A 22,966-nucleotide genomic window follows, 5' to 3' on the forward strand; every position below is an offset into this window, starting at 1 on the left:
TCCATTTGAGTTAATTTTTGTGTATACTGTGAGGTATGGGCCTGTATTCATCTCTTTGCATGTAAATTTTTAATTAGAGAAACAAACTCTTGTTGTGTTAAGCCACTGCAATTTGGAGTTGTCTGCCACCCAGCATATTTTAATTTACTCTGACTGAAACAATCCAGATATGTTAATATGTAACAGAACTCAATAATAGCATTGAGCTCTCTACCATATTCAAAGCCAAAAATGAAAAATACAAAAATTTGAGCAGAATATTCAAAATATTAGGTAATTCTCAAAATTTATATAATTGAAAAATCACATAGAATGTTATAAAATACTGTGTTTATAAACCTACAAGCTCTCAATTATTAGCTATTATGCTCTGTGGAGAAAGACTAGAAGATCTTTTACATTATTCATTGTGCAGAGATAGAAATACGAATAACTAGACAATCAGAGACGTCAAAGAAACACATTCCGTAACAACAACAAAAAAAACAATAGTTCTGATGAACCTAGGGGCAGGACAGGAATAAAGATGCAGACATAGAGAGTGGACTTGAGGACATGGAGAGGGGGAAGGGTAAGCTGGGACGAAGTGAGAGAGTGGCATGGACATATATACACTACCAAACATAAAATAGATAGCTAGTGGGAAGCAGCCACATAGCACAGGGAGATCAGCTTGGTGCTTTGTGACCACCTAGAGGGGTGGGATAGGTAGGGTGGGAGGGAGAAGCAAGAGGGAGGAGGTATGGGTATGTATGTATATGTATAGCTGATTCACTTTGTTATACAGCAGAAATTAACACACCATTGTAAAGCAATTATACTCCAATGAAGATGTTAAAAAAAAAAAGGAAACACATTCTGTGTCCTTATAGAGTTTGCTTTCATTGGTCTGAAAAGGGAAATGGATCTGAAATATAAAAAAAAAATAATGTTTTCATAATAATCAAATCAAAAGGATTTGTTAAAATTCCTTTCCTTTTTATCCAAAACTGAAACGTCCATATGTAACATGAACATTGTTTTTAAACCCGGTTATTTGTTGTAAAGATATATATAGCAAATTTAGACCCCTCATATAATACATCTTAAAATATAGCATGCCCATTATCAATTTATTACCTACCATTTCCAAATTCACCCTTCATTACTTGTTTTGTGAAAATGGATGTGGACCCTTTAAATATTTTTCCCTCACCAGCTGGCAGAATGTTAAGCTTTGTCAGAGGAGAGTGCTGGAGAGACCATGCCATGTAAAATGGTTTTCCTACCACAGGAAAGTATCACATCACACGGGTCAGAATGGCCATCATCAAAAATCTACAAACAATAAACGGTGGAGAGGGTGTGGAGAAAAAGGGACCCTCTTGCACTGTTGATGGGAATGTAAATTGATACAACCATTATGGAGAACAGTGTGGAAGTTCCTTAAAAAACTGAAAATAGAGCTACCATATGACCCAGCAATCCCACTACTGGGCATATACCCTGAGAAAACCATAATTCAAAAAGACACATGTACCACAATTTTCATTGCAGCACTATTTACAATAGCCAGGACATGGAAGCAACCTAAGTGTCCATCGACAGATGAATGGATAAAGAAGATGTGGCACATATATACAATGGAATATTACTCAGCCATAAAAAAAATGAAATCGAGTTATTCGTAGTGAGGTGGATGGACCTAGAGTCTGTCGTACAGAGTGAAGTATGTCAGAAAGAGAAAAACAAATACCGTATGCTAACACATATATATGGAATCTAAAAACAAAAAGTGGTTCTGATGAACCTAGGGGCAGGACAGGAATAAAGACGCAGACATAGAGAATGGACTTGAGGACACGGGGAGGGGGAAGGGTAAGCTGGGACAAAGTGAGAGAGTGGCATGGACATATATACACTACCAAATGTAAAATAGATAGCTAGTGGGAAGCAGCTGCATAGCACAGGGAGATCACCTCGGTGCTTTGTGACCACCTAGAGGGGTGGGATAGTGAGGGTGGGAGGGAGACGCAAGAGGGAAGAGATATGGGGATATATGTATATGTATAGCTGATTCACTTTGTGATACAGCAGAAACTAACACAACATTGTAACGCAATTGTACTCCAATAAAGATATTAAAAAAATAAGAATAAAGTGGTTTTCCTTCCTGGTTCCAAAGTGTACTCTCAGCAGCCTCCCACAGTGTGCAAAGCTTCCCCAGAGCTGGGACCCTGTAGCATGTGCACATTCCTCAGGCTTGTCAAATCATCTTTCCCCTACCCTAATCCCAGAATAATTTACATGTGCTTCCATCAAATGATATTTGTGCTGTCTTGGCAGTCAAAAATTTAAGGCAAGTGAAAACTGTGTGTGCAGTCAAAACAAATCACTCAATTAAGAGTCATAAGGGACTTCCCTGGCGGTCCAGTGGTTAAGACTCCACGCCTCCATTGCAGGGTGCACAGGTTCGATCCCTGGTTGGGTAAAGTCCTGCATGTCGCACAGCACGGCCCCCCAAAAAAAGAGTCATAAGAACTAGGTTCCAATTCATGCTTGTGACATATCCTGCCTATGACAGAAGCTTTTGAAGATTAAATCAGCAAAAGCTAGGAGGAAGGGGATGAGAGAGAGAATTATCCAGTGGTAAGAAAAAATAAAGCATCTTATCTGCTTTGCTCTGCTATTTTGTCCACTGAGTGTTCAAAGATGTAGACAAGAAAAGACAGAAAGCATGATGTGAGAGACAGAATAACAGAAGCAGGAACACTGGAAGACAAAGGACCTGAGTTGCTGGCCAGCCTCTCTCACTTTATTAGCTGAGTGATCTTGGGCAAGTTTCCTAAACTCTCACAGCCTGAGCTTCATTGCTGAATTCAATGGGGAGGATAAGAACATCAACATTAAAGCTTTATCATTTGGATTAAATGAAATAATATGTGTAAAAGTATTTTTTTCTCTTACAGCAGTTATTACATGTATGACTCCCCTGATTCAACTGCTAGCTTCTTGAGGGTAGGAAGCCATTACTATTCTTTATATCCCTATTCCTGGAAACACATTTGGACCACAGATCTGCCTTTATATAAGTAACATTTTAAATGGATATTTATTTAACAATAAATAACAGAAAAACTGTGCTACACAGTGTTCAGGACAGGGTACAAGCATTGATAATATATATCCACAAAGTGAGCTGGAGGGCTTAGAGTGTGGAGATAGTGCCATTAATAAGTAATTGAGATACAATACAAATGTACAGAGGTGTGAAGGGTGTGATGTATGGTAGGAATAAGAACAAATTTAGTGAAACCTAGTGTGAAAGATAGAAACAGGATTGAAATGTGGTTGGGTCTTATCGTGAGAGACCTCGTATGACAAGTGGTATCAGTCAAGACTTTTTTCATTGCAAGGGTCATGACTGTAACCAGAACAAGCCTTGGAAAGGTGAAAACCCTTGCCTTGGTGTTGCCTAGAAACAGAAACTAAAGAGATATAAGGATCCTCCGTCTCTCTCCCTCTCTCTCTCTCTCTCTCATCTCTTCTCCTCTCTGAATGGTGTTTCATCTCTTCCTCTGCAGATGGCATTCTCTGTTTAGTGGGAAACAGGGCTTTTAGGAAGGTTATATTTTCTAGAGGAACCAATTAAGAAAAGGGAATTTTCTACCTCTACCTCCTTCCCCCATCCCTACCCCCCACCTTTAGTGTACCAGCCAAAAAAATCCCAGTGAAGTATTCTGTTGGGCTAGGCTCGGGTCACATGCTTATCCTGAACCAGATGTTATAGGCAAGAAGATGAGATAGTCAACAAAAATTGAACCAATGCCCATCCCTGTAGCCAAAAAAGTGGAGTCTTATTAGCTGTCACCGCAAGAGGCAGAGTACTGGACTGGACTGGAAGATAAGATGTTTTCCCAAAGAAGGATTTGCTATTCTGGGCTATCAAAATATTTTAAATCTACTAACATGCAGTGAAGTTTGAACTTCCATTATTATAATAATAGTAATAATAATAATATTTATTGAATGTTTACCCTCTGCTAAGATGTGTGAAAAAGTACTTTACATATGCTACTTTATTTAATGTTCCCAACCACCCTATGAAGCATATATTATCAATTCCTGTTTTACAGGTAAAGCATCTGAGGTACAGAGAAGATAAGCAAATTGTCCAGGGTCACAGAACAGTAAGTGCAGATCTGAAGCCGATTTTTGTTTGTTTGTTTTGGCAGCACTACGCAGCTTGCAGGATCTTAGTTGTCCGACCAGGGATTGAACCTGGGCCACCCCAGTGAAAGCGCCATGTCCTAACCATTGAACCATCAGGGAATTCCCTGAATCCAGTTTTGTTTGACTCTGGAGATGATTTTTTAATCACTATCCTATAGAGAAATAGGAGAATCATCAGAGGATTTTTAAATAAATCCATCCTTTAGAAATATCGCTCTGGTAGTAGTGTGGAAATTGGATTCAAGGTGGGAAATACTGCAAATAAAGAGGCCGCTGCAACTGTCTAGGTGAGTAATGGCTGAAGGTCTGAACAGCAAGGAAAGAAGAGACATCAGAGACAGAAGGAGATGCCAACAAAACTTGGCAGTCACTGGAAGAGATAGGTGACAGAATGAATTGATTTGAGGATAATCTTTGAGGTCTGTGGCTTGAGTGAGATGAGAGATGATGACTGTATTTCTTCGATTCTTCTTCCCTCTTTCCTTTCTTTCTTCCCTTCTTCATTTTTGCAAAGACTGGATAAGGTGGTTGATATTAAAATTAACCAAGATAGATAATAAAAGATATGGAACAATTTGAGGGAAAAGCTAATTAACTAAGTTCTGAACAATTTGAGTTTAAGGTGCCCATGGGATATTAAAATAAGATGTCAAGTATGCAGCAGGAAGCTCAGCTAGAGCTCAATAAAGGAGAGGGCTGGTATTAGATGGAAAGCTACACACCTAATCAAGCCTTGGTACTCCAGTCCAGTTTGCTTCACTAGTGTTCTTCCCTGTCTCTCCTATGCCAGGAACAAGGGTTTGGCAAAAATAGTAATTAAAAATGAATCAGAATATATTTAATTACATAATCTTGGGTATTCAAATTTAATTTCACAAAATGTACAAATTAAACTGGGGTATTTGAAGGATTGCTGACAAAAGAAAACAGGAATGAATAAATAGGGTCAATTTGTGGATCTTGTTTCACCGCTGTCATTAGTTAATCATTATCTCTGTGGTAAGATTTTTTTCCTCCTTTATGTTCCTCTCTGTTTCCTAATTTTTCCACTCTTGTAATAGTTAAAAGGATATTTAAAACTCATGCAGTACAGTGATATAGGTTTCTGGTCATGTAACCTGTGAGAAAATGTAAATGCTGTCATCTAGGAGCGTTTGAAAGCTCCCAGGCTGTCAAAACGTGGGGAGCTCTCCAGGGTACTGGACTCCCTCTCTTGAAATTCTGACTGGTGAACCAGATCTTTATGTCTCTTCTGACTTATCTGTCCTTGGTCTACCCTGAATCCTGCCCTCTGATCAACTGGCTGTCTCAACTATGTCTTAACCTGCAACTTAGTTCTCTGGATGAGTTCCCAACAGGCTTTAACTGTTCATTTTATGCTGATGCCTTCAAAATCGGTAGAACCAGTAACTTTCTTCCCACCCAAACTCATCTGTTCCATTTCTGTTGACATTAACCTTCCTTAATTTATCTAACAAATGCTACTGAGTATACAAAGAAATGTAAAATGCAAAACTATAAAACTTACAGAAGATAATATAGGAGAAAGTCTTTGTGATTTGGGTTTGGCAATTTGCTTTTAGATGCACCACTAAAACCATGCTCCATGAATTAAAAAATCGATAAGTTGAACTTTATGAAAATTAACTTCACTCTGCAAAAGACACCATTAAGAAAAGGAAATCAAGGAATGGGAGAAAATATTTGCAAAACACATCCAGTAAAGAACATATCCAAAAAATACAAAGAACTTTTAAAGCTCAACAATAAGAAAACAAAGAACCCAATTAAAAATGGGCAAAAAACCTGAACAGACAACTTACCAAAGAAGACATAAAGATGGCAAATAAAGCATATGAAAAGATGCTCAACATCATATGTCATTAAGGAACTGCGAATTAAAACGATGAGATACTATTACACACCGATTAGAATGGCTAAAATCCAAAATGCTGATAAAACCAAATGCTGGTGAAGATGTAGAGCAGTAGGAACTCTTATCATTGCTGGAGAATGGTACAGGCACTTTGGAAGACAGTTTGGCAGTTTCTTACAAAACTAGGTACAGTCTTACCATATGATCTGGGAATCACAATCTTAGGTGTTTACCCAAATAAATATAAATATGTCCACACAAAAACTTGCACATGAATGTTTACATATGTTTGTAGCAAAACTAGAAGCAACCAACATGTCCTTCAACAGTTGAATGGATAAACAAACTATGGTACATCCTTACAGTAGGATATCATTCAATGATAAAAAGAAATGAGCTATGAAGCAATGAAAGGACATGGAGGAAACAAATGCATATTGCTAAGTGAAAGACGCCAGTCTGAAAAGGCTACACACTGTATGAGTTCAACACCGTGATATTCTGGAAAAGGCAAAACTATAGAGACAGTAAAAAGATCAATAGTTGCCAGAGGTTAGGGAGGAGAGAGAGGGAGGAATAAATAGGAAGAACACAGGGGATTTTTAGCCTCATGAAACTATTATGTATTACACTATAATGGTGGATCGTGACATTATGCAGTTGTCAAAACCCATAGAACTATACAACACAAAGAATGAACCTTAATGTAAACTATGGACTTCAGTTAATGTTTCAATATTGTCTCTTTAATTCTAACAAAAATACTACGCTAAAGGTATAATATGGGAAACCAGGGTGGGGGAGGGAACATTATATGGTAACTCTGTATATCTGCTCGATTTTTCTATAAACCTAAAATTTCTAAAAATTAAAATCTATTAATAAAAATATTATCTAATGTTTACTATATGTCAGCCATTGCACTAAAAACTGGGATTATTGGCCCTCTTGGCATTTCAATGTAGCATGTGGGTTGTAGGGGGGACAGATACTAATGAAATATTGTCACAAGTGCGTAATTACATGCTGCTGTGAATGAAAGCTTCGTGGGACTATAAGACCTTATACCTAGTGTGGAGGTCTAGGGAAGTCTTCCCTAAGGAAGAGATGTTAGAACTATGATCTCAAGGATGAATGAGAGTTAATTAGATGTGCGATTTTGTTTGTTTTTTGTTTGCTTATTTGTTTGTTTGTTTACAGTATGGAGATTCACCCCTTTTATTTATTTTTTTAAATTTTTTTTCCAGGAAAATACTGGTCTTAGAGCAGATTACTTATTTGGTCTTTTTACATATGCACTTTTTTTTTTTTTTGTGGTACGCGGGCCTCTCACTGCTGTGGCCTCTCCCGTTGCGGAGCACAGGCTCCGGACGCGCAGGCTCAGCGGCCATAGCTCACGGGCCCAGCCGCTCCGCGGCATGTGGGATCTTCCCGGACCGGGGCACGAACCCATGTCCCCTGCATCGGCAGGCAGACTCTCAACCACTGCGCCACCAGGGAAGCCCTGCTCTTTCTTTTGAATACACACAGCCAGGGGTTCTAATAGAGAATCTCTCTGTTTACTTTAAGCCTTCAGAGGATCTCACTGGATTGCTTTGTGTTTTGGTCAAGTGTTATAGTGTATAGGCTGTTGTCCATGTTGAATTGTTACTTGCACTTCAGGTACAAAAATTAGCTAAAAATTAAAGACTTTAAAAGATAAAACTATAAAACTCTTAGAAGAAAACATACCTGTGACCTTGGATTAGATAATGGTTTCTTAGATATGATACCAATAGCACAAGTAAAGAAAAAATAGATAAATTGGACATCAAAATGAAAAAAAAATTGTATTTCAAAGGACACTAACAAGAAAGTAAACGGGGGGACTTCTCTGGTGGCACAGTGGTTAAGAATACGCCTGCCAATGCAGGGGACACAGGTTCAATCCCTCGTCCAGGAAGATCCCACATGCCGCAGAGCAACTAAGCCCATGCACCACAACTACTGAGGCTGCCTTCTAGAGCCCGCGAGCCACAGCTACTGAGCCCACGCACCTAGAGCCCACGCTCCACAAGAGAAGCTACCGCAATGAGAAGCCCGCGCAGCACAACAAAGAGTAGACCCCACTCACTGCAACCATAGAAAGCCCGCACGCAGCAACGAAGACCCAACACAGCCAAAAATAAATAAATATATATATTAAAATAAGTAAATAAATTTATCTTAAAAAAATAATAAAGTAAATGGGAAAAAATATTTGGAAATCATATCTGATAAGGACATTTAATCAGAATATATAAAGAACTCAAATCTCTTGTGAAAAGACCAACAATTTAATTGAAAATGGGCAAAGGATATGAATAGAAATTTCTCCAGAAACACAGGCAGTATGCTCTTTGACATTGGCCTTGGCAATACTTTTTTTGAATATGTCTCCTCGGGCAAGGGAAAAAAAGGCAAAAATAAACAAATGAGACTAGATCAAACTAAAAAGCTTTTGCACAGTGAAGGAAACTATCAACAAAATGAAAAGGCTGCCTACTGAATGGGAGAAGATATTTGCAAATGATATATCCGATAAGGGGTTAATATCCAAAATATACAAAGAACTCATACAACTCAATATAAAAAACCAGCCAACTCAATTAAAAAATGGGCAGGGCTTCCCTGGTGGCGCAGTGGTTGAGAGTCTGCCTGCCAATGCAGCGGACACGGGTTCGTGCCCTGGTCCGGGAGGATCCCACACACCGCAGAGCGGCTGGGCCCTTGAGCCGTGGCCGCTGAGCCTGCGCGTCCGGAGCCTGTGCTCCGCAACGGGAGAAGCTGCAACAGTGAGATGCCCGCGTACCGCAAAAAAAAAAAAAAGGGCAGAAGACCTGAATAAACACTTTTCCGAAGAAGACATACAGGTGGCCAACAGGCACGTGAAAAGATGTTCAACAACACTAATCATCACGGAAATGCAAACAAGCAAAACCACAATAAGATATCATCTGTCAGAATGGATATTATCAAAAGGAAAACAAGTGTTGGTAAGGATGTGGAGAAAAGGGATCCCTTGTGCACTGTTGGTGGGAATGTAAACTGGTGCAGCCACTATGGAAAATAGTATGGAGGATCCTCAAAAAATTAAGAATAGAACTACCATACAATCCAACAATTCCACACCTGGGTATATTTCTGAAGAAAACGAAAACACTATTTCAAAATGATATATGCATCCCTATGTTCATTGCAGCATTATTTGCAATAGCCAAGATATGAAGGCAACCTAAGTGGACATCAATAGACGAATGGACGAAGATGTGGTATATATACACGATGGAATATTACTGAGCCATAAAAAAGAATAAAATCTTGCCATTTGCAACTTTTGGATCTAGAAGATATTATGTTAAGTGAAATAAATCAGACAGAGAAGACAAATACTGTATGATTTTACTTATATGTAAAATCTAAAAAACAAAGCAAGTGAACAAACAAAATGAAACAGAAACCAAGTCATAGATACAAAGAACAAACAGGTAGTTGCCAGAGGGGAAGTGGGTAAGGGGATAAAAGAAATAGATGAAAGAGATTAAGAGGTACAAACTTCCAGTTACAAAATGTCACGGGAATGAAATGTACAGTGTGCAGAATATAGTCATATTTTTGTATAGTATCAGATGGTAACTAGACTTATTGTGATGATCATTTAAAATGTATAGAAATATCAAATCACTGTGTTGTGTGCCAGGAACTAACATAGTGTTATAGATCAATTATACTTCAAAAACAAACAAACAAACTTATAGAAAAGAGATAAGATTTGTGGTCATCAGAGACAGACAGTGGTGGGAGGAGGAACTGGATGAGGGTGGTCAAAATTTACAAACTTCCAGTTATAAGATAAATAAGTACTACGGACACAATGTACAACATGATTAATATAAGTAACACTGCTCTATCTTATATATGGAAGTTGTTAAGAGAGTAAACCCTAAGAGTTCTCATCGCAAGGAGAAAAAACTGTTTTTTCTTTTATTTTTTATCTGTGTGAGATGATGGATGTTCACTAAACTTATTTTGGTCATCATTTCATGATGTATGTAAGTCAAATCATTATGCTGTTTACCTTAAATTTATACGGTGCTATATGTCATTATAGCTCAATAAAACTGGAAGGAAGAAATTAATTTTTTTTTTTTTTTTGGCGGTACGCGGGCCTCTCACTGCTGTGGCCCCTCCCGTTGCGGAGCACAGGCTCCGAACGCGCAGGCTCAGCAGCCATGGCTCACGGGCCTAGCTGCTCCGTGGCATGTGGGATCTTCCCAGACCGGGGCACGAATCCGTGTCCCCTGCATCGGCAGGCGGACTCTCAACCACTGCGCCACCAGGAAAGCCCAGAAATTAATTTTTTTAAAGAGCCTAAAAAAAACTATAATTTAGTTCTTTTAAAATTACTTATTCACTTTCTAGCATAGGGCAAATATTGTGGTAAACCAAGAAACATATTTAATCATGATAATCCCTTGTATTTCATTTGTCATACATTATCTCATTTGATCCTTTAACAGCTTAATTTTGTTCTTCTGCTTAAAATTCACAAAGGTTGGAGACTTCCGTGGTGGCATGGTGGTTAAGAAACCGCCTGCCAACGCAGGGACACCGGTTTGAGCCCTGGTCTGGGAAGATCCCACATGCCGTGAAGCAACTAAGCCGCTGTGCCTCAACTACTGAGCCCGCACGCCTGGAGCCCGTGAGCCACAACAAGTGAAGCCACCACAATGAGAAGCCCGCACACCGCAACGGAGAGTAGCCCCCGCTCGTCACAACTAGAGAAAGCCCGCAACAAAGACCCAATGCAGCCAAAAATAAATAAATAAATTTATTTTAAAAAAAAGTCACAAAGGTTAATTGTGAAACCTAGTCATTTTGAGAAAGGACTCTTAAGAATCCCCTGAGAATAGTTTGCTTGAAAATATATATATGAGTTCATTTTTAATAGAATCAAACTTTTAAGTCCCTGCTTGACTTTTAAGTCTAATTCTTTAGACTCTGGAATGGCTTATGCCAAGGCCTTGTGATGCTTGGTTGCGTCAATGGTCCAGGGTCATTCAAGAAAGAAGGTGGAAGGACTTCCCTGGTGGTCCAGTGGGTAGGACTCTGCGGTCCCAAGGCAGGGGGCCTGGGTTTGATCCCTGGTCGCGGAACTAGATCCTGCATGCCGCAACTAAGACCCTGTGCAGCTGAAATAAATAAATATTTTTTTAAAAAGAAAGAAAGAAAGAAGGTGGGAATGAAATGCTGTATGCCCTGCTCAGATTTTATTTGGGCAATCTTGTGAAAATAACTCTATGTTCCTTTATTTCCTCTTCTGTATAACAAATAGATTAAACAACATTACTGATTTAAAAAAGAGAGAAATTTCTCCAAAGATAATCAACAAATGGCCAACGAGCACAGCAAAAGATGTTCCACGTTATTGGCCATCAGGCTCCTTTACTTCAGCAGGAGACAGCTCAAGGATCATCTTAACTTCAGACCTTCCCATGGAGTCAGCTAAGACCTTGTTGTGGCTACATTGCAGCCAAATTCTCCCTCTGCCCACTCTTTCTTTCTTCCCTTCCCCTATAGGTGTTGATTTTAAGAGATTCCTAAATAAACTTCCCATGTGCTACTTTCCATCTCAGGGTCTGCTTCCCAGAGAACCCAACCTGTAAAAAACTGCTTTTAGCAAAAGCTCATGTACTGGGCTTCCCCGGTGGCGCAGCGGTTGAGAGTCCGCCTGCCGATGCAGGGGACACGGGTTCGTGTCCTGGTCCGGGAAGATCCCACGTGCCGCGGAGCGGCTGGGCCCGTGAGCCATGGCCGCTGAGCCTGCACGTCCGCAGCCTGTGCTCTGCAACGGGAGAGGCCACAACAGTGAGAGGCCCGCGTACAGCAAAAAAAAAAAAAAAAAAGCTCATGTACCTAGTAGGGGCAGATGTATGAGAGGTATTCTGGGCCAGAAAAATTGATTATGATAACTATATGGATAAAATGATGGCCAAACCAAGGACTTTGGCTCAGTGGATTTGTAATCTAAGCCAGTCAGAAAATGCATGGTGCTTGGGCTTTAACTCTTCTCCTGTGCCCAGTGCAGAGCTGACCTTGGGAAGGGAGGGGCCCAACCCTTTGGGATTTTCTGCTACCACTAGGCTAGCTCTAATCTCCACTTCAATTGTAGTTACTATATTTATGTCTTATTTCACAGGTCCCTGTATTTCCCATTATGAACTTGTTAATATTAATGGGGTTTATATTCATTAAACTGACCATACTTTATCAAATAAATATTTTAGAAATTGTACTGTAGATTTATTGTCTTCATGTGCTGTCTTGTTTGTACTAAGGCCTGATTAAAATATTTTACTCTACATAAATAACAAGGGCTAGGAACAATGATAGGTTTTGTCACTTTCATTTCTGCAAGGTTTTGAAGTTGACACAGGGACTTTGATCCTAGGGTTCAACACATATGAGACATCTTCCCCAATGAAGCCCAGGCCAGCTGGAGGGAGAAATTAGGACAACAAACTGTTTTTAAATATTTATTTATTTATTTGGTTGCGCCAGGTTAGTTGCGGTGGGCTGGCTCCTTAGTTGCGGCAGGCAAACTCTTACTTGTGGCATGCATGTGGGATCTATTTCTCTGGTCAGGGATTAAGCCTGGGCCCACTGCATTGGGAGCACAGAGTCTTAACCACTGCCCCACCAGGGAAGTCCCTAAACTTTTTTAACTAGCCTTCCCCTAAAGGATGGGAGGATGATATAGAACCAGGGTTGGGGTAGGTCAGGGGTTGAGGAAAACAAATGCAACAGTATGGAATTGCTTTTCCAGGCCCAAGGGGATAGGTAGAGCCTGGCACAGGTCTGCATTTATATCCCAGGTCACAGTAAAATGGCAGGGATGTCTAGACAAGTGACTAAAAGATATCATTGTCATTTTGATTTCTAGCATCTGGACAGTATCTGATGTTTGTCACATGAGTTACTGGAAAAGAGATGAGTGAGCATGTTCATCCTTCTTACCATCATACTCCAGAGTCTAGACCAACATTTCACATAAAGTGCTCTGAGGATGGAAGAATCTATATTTTTAACCTAAAAAACTTCGTGTCATTTTCCCTTAAATAAGTCAGTCAATTTCATCCGGGCCTTTTTTGATTCCATTATTTATTTCTAGAGATGAAGTAGGCAGAATAGAATAGAATGGATCTGGATATATTGTAGTTTGTAGAAGAGTAGAGCAGTGTTTTCAATTTAGTTTTACATTTAGTGTTTGGTAATGCTCAATCCTTTATTGGTGTGTTGCCTGTAACAGCTTGGATTAGTATCTTATTAACTACAGGAGTAGTTAATAATGACTTACCATTATTCTCTGAATATATTTTAAAGAAATGTCACCTTGCATTTGTTCATGCTGAAACCTATCTGACATGTTTTTTGCCCAGCCTCACTGTCTTACAACAGCTTCCTCTAATTTATCCTCATGAGTTTGGGTTTTCATCACAAAGAAGGACTAAGTGTCACCTGCATATCACTTTCTCCCTTTAAGTCTTATTTTTCTTCATCTGTGAAGTAGGATAATACTACAATATATCACTCATAGGATTGTTGGAAATATTAAGTAAGTAACCCATGTAAAGTGCCTAGCATGATGTCTGATATATAGTGACATTCTAGGAATGTAAATTTCTCCTCCCTCTCTTATTAGGCTCCTTAACAATTGAACACTCCCATTAATTCCTTTTTTGCTGTGGTTGTTAGAACAGGTCAAAACTCCTCAATGAATTACAAACATATTCAAGGGTTATTAGAGCCAACCATATGTGTATGAACCTTCAGAATTAGATAATTACAGTAATATTGACCTAATAGTTTCAGATTATATTAGTCAGGTCAGTATGCATTACAACTCAGGTTAGGAATTAATCAATACAGCAATCTCTCAGGATATTTTCTCTCTCCAACTTTAGACAGATTTTGATTAAACGACTCAACACAAAACTTCAATTATTCTGATATTTAGAAATACATACTTGTAAATAAATAACTTCAATTATGTCTAACAATAATCCTCTGTCTCATCCATGTGCTTTCCCACCCTCCTTTTTTTAATTGGTGGGAAGTGTTATGGTTATGAGAAGCTGTTTATACAACTTTTAAAATGAGTCTTAAAACAGTCCTTTGTAGCTGGAATTTGATTGTTTGATACCTATTATGCCTTGGCTGCTATTAAAATGTCTAAAAGGCTATAAACTATAAAGATTTCCCATACCTTATGCTTCTATTTTTTAGATTGCATCTATAATCCCAAGAAGTTTTGCTTTCAAATTGTTTAGTTTTGTTTCTGAATCTTCAGTCCTTGAAAAAATTTTAGACAAGTTATACTGTACCATGATTAAAAAGAAACAGTAGAATACAAATGGAAAGGGAGACCATAAATATCAGCCAACAGCCATACTTGATAAATTTTGGGAATTCTAGGTCTATGTAACTTTCTTAAATTGAACTCTGGGGTCTCAATTGATTTCATTTAGGATTTTTGTCAAGTGGGTGATGATAATGTCTACATAGATCTCATTCTTACTTTCCCAAACTTTGACTATGTAGTGAACTAAGTGTGGGTGATGAGCATGTTAGATTTCACAATAATGTGGAAATTATTGGGTTGAATTTGGTTTTGGAGAACGAACTGTTGTGGTATTTACTTCTGTTTAGATCAGTTATAGTGTATAATGTCAAAACAATACTTTGGAACCAATAGTTCATAGGGTAAAAATTATCCATGTACAGATGGTAATCAGCGATCACTTAAACTCTAGATGTATAAATACCATAAGTACGTATTCAGAGTTGTGAATGGAATAAGGATTCCCACAGTTTTAACCCACCTTCAATAAGCCATGCAAGCTGTTTCACTCATAAAAAGCGTGATACACAATCTGTTCTATACACTTTTGACAACCTCAATTGCTGTAACATGAGAAATCTTTTCTTAAGCGTAGAAACTCTCAACTGCTTTTAGACCACAAAAGTCCATCAGCTTACAGCTCGAGTCTTCTATCCATTCAGAATATTTGGTACTCTTATGGACAGAAGTCCCACTGTTTAAATTAATAGATCTTGTATCTTTGGGAGTAAAGTGCTCTTAAGTCATGACATGAATTTTGCTTTGGCCTTAATTTTCCTTTTATTTCTAGGGGCTTCTGTAAAAAGGGTTCTTTTGTTAACATATAACATATTTTCATTGTAAAATAACGTTAGATTTTTCCTCTGTATTTTCACAAAAGCAAAATAATTTTTTTTTCTTTTTTTTTTTTTTGCGGTACGCAGGCCTCTCACCGCTGTGGCCTCTCCCGTTGCGGAGCACAGGCTCCAGATGCGCAGGCTCAGTGGCCATGACTCATGGGCCCAGCCACTCTGCAGCATGTGGGATCTTCCTGGACCGGGGCACGAACCCGTGTCCCCTGCATCGGCAGGTGGACTCTCAACCACTGCGCCACCAGGGAAGCCCAAAAGAAATTTTTTTGATCTGTGTCAGATATCCTGCAAACCGATTGCCACAAACTTCTGTGGAACAAACCACCTCACATGCAACATGAATGAACCTTGAGGGCATTATGCTAAGTGAAATAAGTCAGTCACAGAAAGAAAAATATTGCATGATTACACATATGTGAGGTATCTAAAATACTCAAATTCATGGAATCAAAGAATAACAAGCATAAAGTTTCAATTAAACAATATGAATAAGCTCTAGAGATCTACTGTACAACATTGTACCTATGTCAACTATAATATATTGTTTACTTAAAAATTTCTTAAGAGGGTAGGTCTCATGTTAAGTGTTGTTACCACAATAAAATAAAAAACAAACAAAAAAATTTTTGTACAAACCAATAGTTGTCTCTAACACATATTTTTCCAATTATAAAGTATTGATGTTATTTCTGGAAAAATATAGAAAAAAGTTTAAAGCATAAAATAAAAATTACTCATAATCTATATGGAAATAAACACTATTAACATTTGCTCTCCATAGTCCCATATAAAATATTTCTTTGAAAAGGAAGAAAAGAATTGTGACACCTATGTTTCATTTAAATTGGAAGTAGAAAATACTAGAAGTGTGATTACAAAATTTATGAATATTTCCTTTTCTGATACCTACTTTGGACTATGGATAAATAGCTCCATGAAACCAGAAGTAAAGACAGAGGAGATAGATCTGTAATTCCCATTCTCAAGAAAAGATCTATTAATTTTGAAAAAATTTTAAAATATGACTAATTATAAAATACCATAAGGAAGAATAAGAGATGAATAAACTCATTATCAAGATGTATCTTTAAAGTGAAAAAGAACATTGAGAAGTACAATAAAAAAAAACATAGAATAGTACAACACAAAGACTGAACCCTAATATAAACTATGGACTTTAGTAAATATTAATGTGTCGATATTAGTTCATCAGTTTTAACCAAGGTACCACACCAATGCAAGATGCTAGTAACAGGGGAAACTGAAGGATTAGGGAAGGGAGTATATGGAAACTTTGTACTTTCTTCTCAATTTTTCTGTAAACCTAAAATTGCTCTAAAAAATAAAGTCCAGTAATTTTTTAATATAAAAAATAAGTAAAGGAAAATAATATGAATCTTAAAACCTCAATACTTTTCTGATGGATTTTCTACCTGCATGTTTGCTAATTCTTCTTCCTCTGTTTAGCCCTTAAATAATAACTACGACACCCCTTCCTCAGTCCTTCTCCTTTTTATTCTATAGTCTACTTTTCATAAATTAGTTCATCCATTTCCATACCTTCAGCTGTTACTTATCACCTATCATTTATTTCCTCCCTTCTTCCACTAAAAACACCCACTATCCCTGTGTTCCTATCTTGGCTATACATCTACCGTTTTCTATCCCACCTCCCCCTGTGCTACGTTTTCACTTACTTCTCTGCCTTTTTTCATGTTGTGCCCTCTGCCTGGAATGCCCTTCCCCTGCATCTCATCTTTCCGTACCTTAATCATCCTTTAATGTTACTAGTTTTGTGAAGCTACTCCTGACCCAACACTTGTATTCATTTAGCAATTGCTTATAGCCACAATTGACGCTTTTAAAATGGGGAAAAACACCACACAGTCTGGTTTATATTGTCATTAGTTGTATGTTTTGCTTATTTCCTTCACTAATCTTTGACGTCCTGGGAGGTAGAAAATATGTATTACTCAACTTTACATTGCCCAAATATGGTACTATAAGCACAGAAGATAATAAATACTTCAACTCATGATAATCAGGCTTTGAACTAAACTCTAACTTACTATTCTACTTTCATAAGATAACTTTTGAACCAAGTGGAAACTTTGATGGGGGTTGGTCGTCTGCAAGAAACATTCCTGAAATATTAAATTCTACAGTTTAGTGTTGAGAGTCATATATTTCTTGCTAAGTCATCAACAAACATTCAATTTAAAATATAATCAGGGGACTTCCCTGGTGGCACAGTGTTTGGGAATCTGCCTGTCAGTGCAGGGGACACGGGTTCGATCCCCGGTCCGGGAAGATCCCACTTGCTGCGGAGCAACTAAGCCCATGAGCCACAACTACTGACCCTGTGTGCTGCAACTACTGAAGCCCGCCTGCCTAGAGCCCGTGCTCTGCAACAAGAGAAGCCACTGCAATGAGAAACCCGTGCACCACAACAAAGAGCAGACCCCGCTCACTGCAGCTAGAGAAAGCCCGTGCACAGCAACAAAGACCCAATGCAGGGCTTCCCTGGGGGAGCAGTGGTTAGGAATCTGGCTGCCAATGCAGGGGACATGGGTTCAAGCCCTGGTCCGGGAAGATCCCACATGCCACGGAGCAACTAAGCCTGTGCGCCACAACTACTGAGCCTGCATGCCACAACTAATGAAGCTGAACTTCTCAGCTGGTTTTCACTTGGATTATAGGGAAAGTTAAAAAAAAAAAAGACCCAATGCAACCAAAAATAAATAAATAAAATTAATTTTAAAAAATAAATAAAATATAATCAGCATAATTTATAGAATAATTATAAAAGCCTATTGAAGATTTTTATATTACCAGCCTTGAAGAAAGACTGGTAATACAATTTTTAAAATACCACCCAAAGAAATTGAGTCTCAAATAATCCAGAAAAAGTAAAGTTGGTAACTACAATTTCATTAGTATTTCTCTAGAACTTTTCAACTGAAGCGTGTCTGTAGAACTCAATATGAGTATTTTACTTGGCATGAGAGCTATAGTCTTACATGAAACATCAAATATTCACAAAAAGCATGAAAGAGGGATATCATAGCATGGGTGTATTTTCTGTTTTTGTTGTTTCCAAGAGCAGGACTTTCATCATACTATGAGTTTCTGGTCACTTACATACACACAAATAAAACTGAATATGCTGCAATCATTGTCAGCCAATTGTATTTATTAATTTAGACTAGAAGAAGATAATCATATAGTAAAAGACATATAGTAGATATTACAAGAAGATAATCATATAGTAAAAAAAGTTTTACTGTAAAAAGAGGAAAATAATGAATTTCTCTGTGGGAGTGGAGAAAACTTTCCTATCAAGAAACAATAAGGAAAAGATTAATAAATTTTATTTCATAAAATAATTTTAAATTATGTGATAAAAATCACAATGAGCAAAATAGAAAAATCCCAAATTGGGAAAATTTTTGCAATATTTATCATAGAAAAGGGATTAATATCTCTAGCATATAAAAAGCTTCTAAAATATAGAAGACCAAAAATCCCATAGAAAAAGTGGATTAGAGATGTCACAAAAAAGAAATGCTAATGACTCCCAACCATATGAAAAGATGTTCAATCTCATTCATAAGAAAAACAATGCAAATCAATACTGCAGTGAGATATCATTTCTCACCTATGAGATTGTCAAAAATCCCGAAGTTTGACAACACTCTTTTAGTGAGGCTGTTTGGGGCATGGACACTTTCCTATATGGCTTATGGGAATGCAAAACACTACAACCGTGAATGGCAGGGAATTTGGCAGTATTTGGCAAAATTACATGTGTATTTGACCCATAAATCCTACTTCCAGGACTCTATCTCGAACATTTACTGGCACAAATGAGAACAAATTTTGCATGGGGCTATTCATAACTACATTCTTTGTATTATCGAAAGACTGGAAACAACCCAATAGTCCATTAATATGGGAAAAGTTGTGATACATTTACACACTGTAGAATTATAAAACTGTAAAAAGAAATGAGAAACATCTTTATATATTAAAATGACATGATCATCAGGATGTATTAAGTGCAAAAAGCAAGGTGGACAAAAGTGTTTTGATATGCTACCATTTATCCATGCATGAGTAGAGAAAAATGGATGTACACATACATTTGCCTATATATATTTTTAAGTGGAATGATAAATCACACAATTTTTAAAATATTTACCTGTGGGAGCAAGAAGGATAGGGCTGTGGGAACAGGGATAGAAGATAGATGTGTTTAATTATACCTTGCTTTTAGTTTAGACTCTGGAACAATGTAAATATTTAATATAGTTATAAAACAAAATGAAATTTTAAAAAATCTTGAAAAATTTAAAGCAAAAAACCAATTCAGCTTAACCACATATCCAGTTGGTGGCATAACCACACAGAGAGGAACTATTCCAAATGACTTTAAAACACAGTAATTTGACTGTAGGTTCCTATTGGGATATACCTTAAGGAAAAAGAAAAAGAAAATTGCAAAAACAAAAGAAAACAAACAAACAAAACCCTTAAACTGTTTTCAATTTCAGTATTCATATAGTTGATGGAGGTGTTGGTATTATCCTGGGATAATTGTGTGCTGTGGCATAAAGCAAATTAGCAATTATACTGGCATCACTGAGAACTGGGATTTTTGCCATGGGACAGATGAGATATAAATGTAAAAGAGAAGAGGAAAAAAACCCTAAATTTGAATTGAAAATATCAGTATGATCTCATAATGTCTTTTATCTTTAAATATATAGATATATACATTTCCTATCTCTGCCTACCAAAATGGTCTAGAAACAATGACAAACCAGGAGTAATGAGCAACCCCAGTGCCCAGTTTGTAGGCTGTATGTAGCATTTTGCACTAAAAGAAATCAAGGATCCTAGGAGAAATGGCTGATTCTGTCTAGGGCAGAAAATATAAAAGAAAAGCTTGGAATATTTTGTAATACCACAAAGCAAGAAGGCAAATCAAAGAACTCAGAAGCCAACTGACCAAAGATGGGATAATTTAAGTATTAAGTTATTAAAAAAGAAAATAATTGCAGTGGATTGAAAAACATAAACTTTAAATCCATGAGTTCATAATGATTAGAAGAAACTAATTGGTCACATTTAGAAGGTTCTAGGGAGCCAACACTGTATTTTGAAAACCAGTAAAAAAAAAAACAAAAGGAAAGAATCAAACCCTTATTCTACCTTTCCTATATGAACTCTACCAAATAGTTCATGAGAGAAAATTTCTCATTTATAGAAGTATTCTAGCTAAAAATGCAGAAGGACTTAATAGAACTAGAATATCACCATTTTACAACTTCTAATGACTTAATAGATGTATTAATTACATCTGCTAACATTAAAAAAGAGAGATAGGGCTTCCCTGGTGGCGCAGTGGTTGAGAGTCCGCCTGCTGATGCAGGGGACACGGGTTCGTGCCCCGGTCCGGGAAGATCCCACATACCGCGGAGCTGCTAGGCCCGTGAGCCATGGCCGCTGAGCCTGTGCGTCCAGAGCCTGTACTCCGCAATGGGAGAGGCCACAACAGTGAGAGGCCCACGTACCGCAAAAAAAAAAAAAAAAGAGAGATAATCAGACATTGTGTGCCTTTTATGTGTCTAATACCACATATGAAGTAGTCCTGCCAAAAAAAAATAAAAATAAAAAAAATCCAAAATCTAGGCAAACCTAGCTTAGATCTAAACTATCAATTTACAGGAAACACAAGGGACAGGGGAATATACTAAACAATATCATTGGGGATAACTCAGCAAATCTGGACTATGGAAACACTATAGGACAAAAAACATGTTTTTTTCAACAAATAAATGTCAAGTTAAGGGGGGCAGAGTGCAGGGGAATCTATAGATTAAAAAAGGTAAAAGACATAGCAACCAGTTGCAATGTATGGACATTATTTGGATCCTGATTGAAACAAATACTGTAAAAACCAAACTTTGTGAGACAATAAAGGATATTTGAACACTGAATATTAGATGATATTAAGAAACTTCATTTTTAGATGTGACAATAGTTTTGTTATTATTTTTTTAAAGAGTCCATATCTTTTGGAAATACACACTGAAATATTTCTCTATGAAGCCATTTGAAGTCTGGAATTTGCTCATAAGAAATGATGAGGGCAATAGGGGGCTAACAGATTGAACAAAATTGCCCATGAGTTGGTAATTATTTAATCTGGTGACAGGAATTCTTTATTCTGTTCTACTTTTGTAACTATTTTAAATTTTTCATAATAGAAGGTTAAAAATTGTCACCACCTGGCATCAAAACTCCTCTCTGTTTGGGAAAACCTTTGATCACTTTGGAAATGTGAGACCCTGTGGGCTTGAAGAGGAGATAGGCAGGTCACCAGAGAAGTGAGAGAGAACATTATTAGTACTAGCGATATTTGAGCACATTTATTGATTAGAGAAAGTTGCCATTTGAGAGAGAGGACTTGAAAATATAAGGAAGTGAGGATAGCTGATGGAGCAAGGGCTTATTTTATTGATTAGCTGAGCTCACCTATTTCTCAAAAAAGTTTTAAAAATAAATTTTTTCCTAGCAAATGTTTTTTTCAACATTCTGTCCTTCAAAGATCTCAGGCAATATTGAAATATCAACCCTTTTAACAAATATCTTCCAAGTCAATACCTTCAACTCTGTCCCTTCTCTGCCTTTTGAGTATTTCCACTCGAATATCCTGTCATTTCCTCTAACTCAGCATGAACACGAACTAACACCTGTAACTGGACACCCTTCTGACTGTCCTGCTTATGTCAATGGGGCTACAATTCCCAAAGTCACCAGCTGGTTAATCCTCTAAATCCTCTTAACTCCTTCCTTACCCTTGACACTCCAGTCCCAATCAACAAATTCTTTTTTTCTAAGCCTCTTTCTTGTCATTTTCTTTCCATTCCCATTCCCATATCCTTATAACACAGTTTGCAGATTATCCATTCATTCCAACAGCTATTTATTGAGTCAACTATGCACCAAGTACTATTCTAGATTCTGGAGATACATTAATGAACAAAAACATCAGAGACACGGTCTTTGTGGATTTTTGCATTCTCATGGAACTCACTGTCTAGAAATTCTATTGTCAAGGAGTGTAGGTCCTTAGCTGCAATAACCCAGCAACTGAAAGAGTCCTAAATCATTAATCTTTGGTGATTATCCCATTTTTATAGTTCAAGTAAAATGGAAGTTTGACTCTTGCTCAGATAAGAGAGAAAATTCTCTGTCTCTACCCTCCATCTGTGGTGATTTCTTGCACGACACTGTAGAGGGGGCTATTGTCCAAGTCCCTTCCTCTGAAAACTCGATCCAATAGACAACTGTCTGAATCTCACACTCAGGAAACAGAAAACAAATTTCAAATGGCCCTGGGAATTCCCTGGAGGTCCAGTGGTTAGGACTCAATGCTTTCACTGCCAGGGCCCAGGTTCAATCCCTGGTCGGGGAACTAAGATCCCGCAAGCTGCATGGTGCAGCCAAAACAAACACACAAACGGCCCTTAAACGTATAAAAAGATGTTATCATAAGATAATTGCAAAATAAAACTAGCTGAAATGACATCTTGAATCTTT

This window comes from Monodon monoceros, unplaced genomic scaffold, assembly GCF_005190385.1.
Source record: "Monodon monoceros isolate NGI ecotype Baffin Bay Population unplaced genomic scaffold, NGI_Narwhal_1 Super_Scaffold_18, whole genome shotgun sequence".
In the NCBI taxonomy this organism is placed as follows: Eukaryota; Metazoa; Chordata; class Mammalia; order Artiodactyla; family Monodontidae; genus Monodon; species Monodon monoceros.